At 40.2% G+C, this 8,556-nt stretch overlaps 1 long non-coding RNA gene across 1 annotated transcript; it reads left to right on the top strand.

Moving 5' to 3' along the window:
* The first annotated feature begins 515 nt into the window (after window positions 1-515).
* LOC120030706 lies at window positions 516-7,371 on the top strand. The gene is made up of 4 exons (XR_005473669.1): window positions 516-594; window positions 675-762; window positions 6,929-7,050; window positions 7,145-7,371. It is a non-coding gene; the product is annotated as an uncharacterized LOC120030706 (long non-coding RNA).
* The last annotated feature ends 1,185 nt before the right edge of the window (window positions 7,372-8,556 follow it).

Raw genomic sequence — 8,556 nt, 5'->3', positions numbered from 1 at the left:
ACTTCTAAGTCATAATAACACAACACACATATCAGATTGCAAGGGCAAGTACAATGAGCGGTTGGGAAAATGAAGTCTGCTCTGTGGGTTGCCAAACACACACAAACATAATTAATTTGTTGTATTGTATTTATTATGGATCCCCATTAGCTGCTGCCAAGACAGCAGTTACTCTTCTTCAGGTCCAGCGAAATTACGGCAGTTATACAATTTTAAAGACATTACAATACATTAAGTGCGTGTCCTCAGGCCACTACTCTACTACCACAAATCTAAAACACAAAATCGTGTGTACGTGTGTGTATGTTATCGTGTGTGTATATGCATGTCTCTTCACAGTCCCCGCTCTTCCATAAGGTGTATTTTATCTGTTTTTTAAATCAAATTTTACTGCTTGCATGAGTTACTTGATGTGGAATATAGTTCCATGTAGTCATGGCTCTATGTACTACTGTGCCATTAAAATTATATTGTGCCTATCTTTCAGATCTGCCAACCTGCTCGGTGGGTGACAGGCCAAGCTGTTCCAGGCCTGGAGTGGCACGCTGGAACTTCCAGAGGCTTGTAGACCTGAAGCAGTGTGATGTGGTCCAGGTATTTATCAAACACACACACTCACTCTGTTTTGTTGTATAATTATTTTTACGTTTTAAAATTGTTCCTCTCTCTTTTAGATCTGACACCCCTATTAGCTCAACCAGTCTTAACAGCTGCAGTCGTCTGCCCCTGCATCTGCTACACCGGCCACGACAGGTGATACAGGTAATTATCACATACATGTACTCTCTCCCTCACTTGGGGCTCTATTTAATCACATCCGCTTCAGCCAACTGCTGCATAGCGGTTGTTTTGGTGGTGTCTTTGGTAGAACTGTAGAACAAGCTGTCATATCCACATAGCGGTTGTTTTGGTGGTGTCTGAGGTAGAACTGTAGAACAAGCTGTCATATCCACATAGCGGTTGTTTTGGTGGTGTCTGAGGTAGAACTGTAGAACAAGCTGTCATATCCACATAGCGGTTGTTTTGGTGGTGTCTGAGGTAGAACTGTAGAACAAGCTGTCATATCCACATAGCGGTTGTTTTGGTGGTGTCTGAGGTAGAACTGTAGAACAAGCTGTCATATCCACATAGCGGTTGTTTTGGTGGTGTCTGAGGTAGAACTGTAGAACAAGCTGTCATATCCACATAGCGGTTGTTTTGGTGGTGTCTGAGGTAGAACTGTAGAACAAGCTGTCATATCCACATAGCGGTTGTTTTGGTGGTGTCTGAGGTAGAACAGTAGAACAAGCTGTCATATCCACATAGCGGTTGTTTTGGTGGTGTCTGAGGTAGAACAGTAGAACAAGCTGTCATATCCACATAGCGGTTGTTTTGGTGGTGTCTTTGGTAGAACTATAGAACAAGCTGTCATATCCACATAGCGGTTGTTTTGGTGGTGTCTGAGGTAGAACTGTAGAACAAGCTGTCATATCCACATAGCGGTTGTTTTGGTGGTGTCTTTGGTAGAACTGTAGAACAAGCTGTCATATCCACATAGCGGTTGTTTTGGTGGTGTCTTTGGTAGAACTGTAGAACAAGCTGTCATATCCACATAGCGGTTGTTTTGGTGGTGTCTGAGGTAGAACTGTAGAACAAGCTGTCATATCCACATAGCGGTTGTTTTGGTGGTGTCTGAGGTAGAACTGTAGAACAAGCTGTCATATCCACATAGCGGTTGTTTTGGTGGTGTCTTTGGTAGAACTATAGAACAAGCTGTCATATCCACATAGCGGTTGTTTTGGTGGTGTCTGAGGTAGAACTGTAGAACAAGCTGTCATATCCACATAGCGGTTGTTTTGGTGGTGTCTGAGGTAGAACTGTAGAACAAGCTGTCATATCCACATAGCGGTTGTTTTGGTGGTGTCTGAGGTAGAACGGTAGAACAAGCTGTCATATCCACATAGCGGTTGTTTTGGTGGTGTCTGAGGTAGAACTGTAGAACAAGCTGTCATATCCACATAGCGGTTGTTTTGGTGGTGTCTGAGGTAGAACTGTAGAACAAGCTGTCATATCCACATAGCGGTTGTTTTGGTGGTGTCTGAGGTAGAACTGTAGAACAAGCTGTCATATCCACATAGCGGTTGTTTTGGTGGTGTCTGAGGCGGAACTGTAGAACAAGCTGTCATATCCACATAGCGGTTGTTTTGGTGGTGTCTGAGGTAGAACTGTAGAACAAGCTGTCATATCCACATAGCGGTTGTTTTGGCGGTGTCTGAGGTAGAACTGTAGAACAAGCTGTCATATCCACATAGCGGTTGTTTTGGTGGTGTCTGAGGTAGAACTGTAGAACAAGCTGTCATATCCACATAGCGGTTGTTTTGGTGGTGTCTGAGGTAGAACTGTAGAACAAGCTGTCATATCCACATAGCGCTTGTTTTGGTGGTGTCTTTGGTAGAACTGTAGAACAAGCTGTCATGTCCACATAGCGGTTGTTTTGGCGGTGTCTGAGGTAGAACTGTAGAACAAGCTGTCATATCCACATAGCGGTTGTTTTGGTGGTGTCTGAGGTAGAACAGTAGAACAAGCTGTCATATCCACATAGCGGTTGTTTTGGTGGTGTCTGAGGTGGAGCTGTGTTAGAGCTGTCATATCCACAAGCTGCTCCTGACATTATACCTAACGTGGACATTGTCATTGGCTGCACGGAGTCGCATTAACAGAAATCTCATGCAGCCCTGTTTACAAGTTAGAACACTGGAATTTGAGATGTAATCTACACCTCGATTTGGCTGATAGAAATCTCTTTATTTAGTTTAATGATTTTGAATTTGAGCATCATTATTTCTATATAACTTACACTTTCTCGTTCTGAACTTATAACGTTAATAGGACGGTGTAGAGCTGCTGCTTACCGATTTGACAGATCCAACGCAGATACACCTCAGACTAGAGGTCGACCGATTTAATTAGGGCCGATTTCAAGTTTTCGTAATCGGTAATCTTCATTTTTGGATGCGGATAATGGCCGATTACATTGCACTCCACGAGGAGACTGCGTGGCAGGCTGACCACCTGTTACGCGAGTGCAGCAAGGAGCCAAGGTAAATTGCTAGCAGGCATTAAACTTATCTTTATAAAAAACAATCAATCTTAACATAATCACTAGTTAACTACAAATGGTTGATGATATTACTAGTTTAACTAGCTTGTCCTGCGTTGCAAATAATCAATGCGGTGCCTGTTAATTTATCATCGAATCACAGCCTAACAAGCGCATTTGCGAAAAAAGCACTGTCGTTGCACCGTTGTACCTAACCATAAACATTAATGTCTTTCTTAAAATTAATACACACGTATATTTAAAAAGTTAAAAGAAATTCATGTTAGCAGGCAATATTAACTAGGGAAATTGTGTCACTTCTCTTGCCTTCTGTGCAAGCAGAGTCAGGGTATATGTAGCAGTTTGGGCCACCTGGCTCGTTGCGAACTGTGTGAAGACCATTTCTTCCTAACAAAGATCGTAATTCATTTGCCAGAATTTTACATAATTATGACATAACATTGAAGGTTGTGCAATGTAACAGCAATATTTAGACTTATGGATGCCACCCGTTCGTTAAAATACAGAACGGTTCCGTATTTCACTGAAAGAATAAATGTTTTGTTTTTGAAATGATAGTTTCCAGATTTGACCATATTAATGACCTTAGGCTCGTATTTCTGTGTGTTTATTATATTATAATTAAGTCTATGATTTTATATTTGATAGAGCAGTCTGACTGAGCGGTGGTAGGCAGCAGCAGGCTCGTAAGCATTCATTCAAACAGCCCTTTCCTGCGTTTGCCAGCAGCTCTTTGCAATGCTTGAAGCACAGCTCTGTTTATGACTTCAAGTCTATCAACTCCCGAGATTAGGCTGGCAATACTATAGTGCCTATAAGAATATCCAATAGTCAAAGGTATATGAAATACAAATGCTATAGAGAGAAATAGTCCTATAATAACTACAACCTAAAACTTCTTAACTTCTTATGGCTGGGGGCAGTATTGAGTAGCTTGGATGAATAAGGTGCCCAGAGTAAACTGCCTGCTACTCAGTCCCAGAAGCTAAGCTATGCATATTATTAGTAGATATGGATAGAAAACACTCTGAAGTTTCTAAAACTGTTTGAATGATGTCTGTGAGTATAACATAACTCATATTGCAGGCAAAAATTTAGAAAGAATCCAACCAGGAAGTGGGAAATCTGTTTGTAGGTTTGCCTATCCAATATACAGTGTCTATGGGGCCATATTGCACTTCCTACGGCTTCCACTAGATGTCAACAGTCTTTAGAACCTTGTTTGATGCTTCTACTGTGAAGGATGAGGAAATGGGAGCTGTTTGAGTCAGGGCTCTGGCAGAGTGCCACGAGCTCACTCAGGCGCGCCCCCGTGAGAGTTAGCTGCGTTCCATCGCATTTCTACAGACAAAGGAATTCTCCGGTTGAAACATTATTGAAGATTTATGTTAAAAACATCCTAAAGATTGATTCTATACATCGTTTGACATGTTTCTACGAACTGTAATGGAATTTTTTTACTTTTCGTCTGGCCTGCGCGTCATCAATTTGGATTTTGGAACTAAACGCGCGAACAAAAAGGAGGTATTTGGACATAAATTATGGACGTTATCGAACAAAACAAACATTTATTGTGGAACTGGGATTCCTGGCAGTTCATTCTGATGAAGATCATCAAAGGTAAGTGAATATTTATAATGCTATTTCTGACTTCTGTTGACTCCACAACATGGAGGATATCTATATGGCTTGTTTTGGTCTCTGAGCACTGTACTCAGATTATTGCATGGCGTGCTTTTTCTGTAAAGTAAAGTAAAAAATCTGACACAGAGGTTGCATTAAGGAGAAGTTTATCTAAAGTTCCATGTATAATACTTGTATCTTTTATCAATGTTTATTATGAGTATTTCTGTAAATTGATTTGGCTCTCTGCAAAATCACCGGATGTTTTGGAGGTAAAACATTACTGAACATAACGCGCCAATGTAAACTAAGATTTTTGGATATAAATATGAATTTTATCGAACAAAACATACATGTATTGTGTAACATGAAGTCCTATGAGTGTCGTCTGATGAAGATAATCAAAGGTTAGTCATTAATTTTATCTCTATTTCTGCTTTTTGTGACTTCTCTCTTTGGCTGGAAAATGTCTGTGTTTTTCTGTGACTAGGTACTGACCTAACATAATCAGATGGTGTGCTTTCGTCATAAAGCCTTTTTGAAATCGGACACTGTGGTGGGATTAACAACAAGTTTATCTTTAAAATGGTGTAAAATACTTGTATGTTTGAGTAATTTTAATTATGAGATTTCTGTTTGAATTTGGCGCCCTTCACTTTCACTGGCTGTCATGTCAATCCCGTTAACCTCTCTGGGATATGTGGGACGGTAGCGTCCCACCTGGCCAACATCCAGTGAAAATGCAGAGCGCCAAATTAAAATAAATTACTATAAAAATTTAACTTTCATGAAATCACACATTCAATATACCAAATTAAAGCTACACTTGTTGTGAATCCAGCCAACGTGTCAGATTTCAAAAATGCTTTACGGCGAAAGCAAACAATGCTATTATCTGAGGATAGCACCCCAGCTAACAATCACAGACCATCATATTTCAACCTTCCAGGCGCGACACAAAACACAGTAATAAAGATATAATTCATGCCTTACCTTTGACGAGCTTCTTCTGTTGGCCCTCCAATATGTCCCATAAACATCACAAATGGTCCTTTTGTTCGATTAATTCCGTCGATTATATATCCAAAATGTCAATTTATTTGGCGCGTTTGGTCCAGAAAAACACCGGTTCCAACTTGCACAATGTGACTACAAAATATCTCAAAAGTTACCTGTAAGCATTGTCCAAACATTTCAAACTACTTTTGTAATACAACTTTAGGTATTTTTAAATGTAAATAATCGATAAAATTGAAGGCGGGATGATCTGTGTTCAATACCGGAGGAAAACAATGTGTAGCATGCTTTCTGGTCATGCACTTCTAACAAACAGTACACTTCACTCAAGCCTCATTCTGAACATGGCTACTTCTTCATTTCTCTAAGGAAAAACCTCAATAAATTTCTAAAGACTGTTGACATCCAGTGGAAGCAATAGGAACTGCAGGAAGGTCCTTTATTCCCAATGAAAACCCATTGAAAAGAGAGTGACCTAAAAAAATAAAATCTAAAAGGTTTGTCCTCTGGGTTTTTCCTACCAAATAAGTTATGTTATAGTCACAGACATGATTCAAACAGTTTTAATAATATGCATATATTGGCATCTGGGACTGAGTAGGAGGCAGTTTACTCTGGGCACGCTTTTCATCCAAACGTGAACATGCTGCCCCCTATCCTATAGAAGTTAACGGGATCTCAGCCGATCTCAGACGTAAGAAGTTAACTGGGAATATTGAAGACTTATGTTAAAAGGAACCACCAGCTTTCATATGTTCTCATGTTCTGAGCAAGGAACTTAAACGTTAGCTTTTTTACATGGCACATATTGCACTTTTACTTTCTTCTCCAACACTGTGTTTTTGCATTATTTAAACCAAATTGAACATGTTTCATTATTTATTTGAGACCAAATTGATTTTTATTTATGTATTATATTAAGTTAAAATAAAAGGGTTCATTCAGTATTGTTGTAATTGTCATTATTATAAATATATTAATCGGAATCGGCTTTTTTTGGTCCTCCAATAATTGGTATCGGCATTGAAAAATCATAATCGGTCGACCTCAGACACCGCCAAAACATCAGCTATGCAGGTGTCAGCTATCACCGCTTAACACTTGATCTGATTGAATCCAGGCCTTACACTCATTCAGTCTGTTTAGTTGTATGATTATTGTCAGTTAAGAAAATTGTTCCTCTTTTAGATCTGCGTAGTAGATGCAGTCACGGCATTCCCCTGCTGTGGTGTTATATTTACCGGCTGCACCAGTTCCTACTACACTGGCCGTGAAGGGAGACACTTTTGAGGATTCCCAGATGGATACAGGTAATTCAGAATTATATTGCATATGCTCACCCACACCAACAGATGCACACACAGACATGTTGTTGATAAGTATACTTACTGTCACTTTGTGCAGCTCTCTTTCAGATCTGCCATGCACTCCACCACTGCCTGACAGCCTCACCCAGAAGTGCATACACTGGGCCTATCAAGACTGACAAAGCAGAGATGGGTGGCGGACAAGGAAAAATAAAACTAATCATGCGCACACACACACACACTATCCACAATGTAAATCAGTTGTAATAACTTGTTTATTTTATTTGAGGAAAATATCTGTAATAAAGTACATTCACACTTAAAGCAATGTCTTTGGTTTATTGGATATTTCTCTGACTACAATGTGTGACCAGAAGGAAGTCGGCAGACCTGCAACCCTTGGACTGTGTGCAGGTTTTGTCATCTGGAGCTGAAAAATAGAGATGGGGAGGAAGAGTGCAGTTTAAAGGTTTATCATTAATAACTGACACAATTCTATAATGAATATAATATTTGAATAATAATACATAAGTGACCAATAGTTACTGTATTGTGATTGTTAAGTGTTTTCTTTACTCAACAAGTAGTGCCCCAAGGAGGGATCCAACCGTGTGTCAGAAGTGGCAAAAAAGGTCAAATATTTCCATTACGTCTATACACGACTGGTACACGACAGGGATTCTTTAGCTAAATAGCCCAGTACTGTAGCCTACTCCCGACCATTACGTTGTACAGCGCCATATTTTCCATTCCATCCTAACAGAAACCCAGAGTTTTTCTTGGACTAGAAACACCATATCAAATTAAGCAACATTTCTTAAAATCAGTCCCATATACCATGTTCTTACAAAAATGTTTTAAATTCTCTAGTACAGCCACTGTTGAAGGCTATCAAATGCTTCTCAAAGATGTCCTCTGGTGGTCAAACTAGCTAGCTAGCATTAATGGCTGACACTTAAATAATGTGCCATGGAATTCTGCCCGAGGGAGTTATCCAACTGGCACCTCCGTCGCGACGTTACCTGAACGCTCATCTGGGGCCCGCTAATCGTTAGCTGTCTTATCGGCTGCTATCTGAATAAGTATATCGGACAATTTTTTTCTTGGGTCACTATATCTATTTTGCCAATTGGATTTATCCCCTCTACCACACGGAACCCCACTAATCTACCGACGGAAACGCACGAGGTGTCTAAAAATAGACCTCCATCCTATGCTATCTTGCTACCGATAGCCATCTACCCGGCCAGCTGTCTGGATCGCCGTGACCCCAACCAACCTCTACTCACTGGACCCTTATTGATCACTCGATTAAGCATGCCTCTCCTTAATGTAAATATGCCTTGTCCATTGCTGTTCTGGTTAGTGTTTATTGGCTTATTTCACTGTAGCCCTGTTCACTCTAGCCCTGCTCACTATACCATATCCAACCTTTCAGTTCCACCACCCACATATGCGATGACATCACCTGGTTTCAATGATGTTTCTAGAGACAATATCTCTCTCATC

Source organism: Salvelinus namaycush, chromosome 36 (genome assembly GCF_016432855.1).
Source record: "Salvelinus namaycush isolate Seneca chromosome 36, SaNama_1.0, whole genome shotgun sequence".
In the NCBI taxonomy this organism is placed as follows: Eukaryota; Metazoa; Chordata; class Actinopteri; order Salmoniformes; family Salmonidae; genus Salvelinus; species Salvelinus namaycush.
The sequence above is the reverse complement of the archived record's forward strand: the minus strand, read 5'-3'. Positions and strand labels throughout refer to the sequence as shown.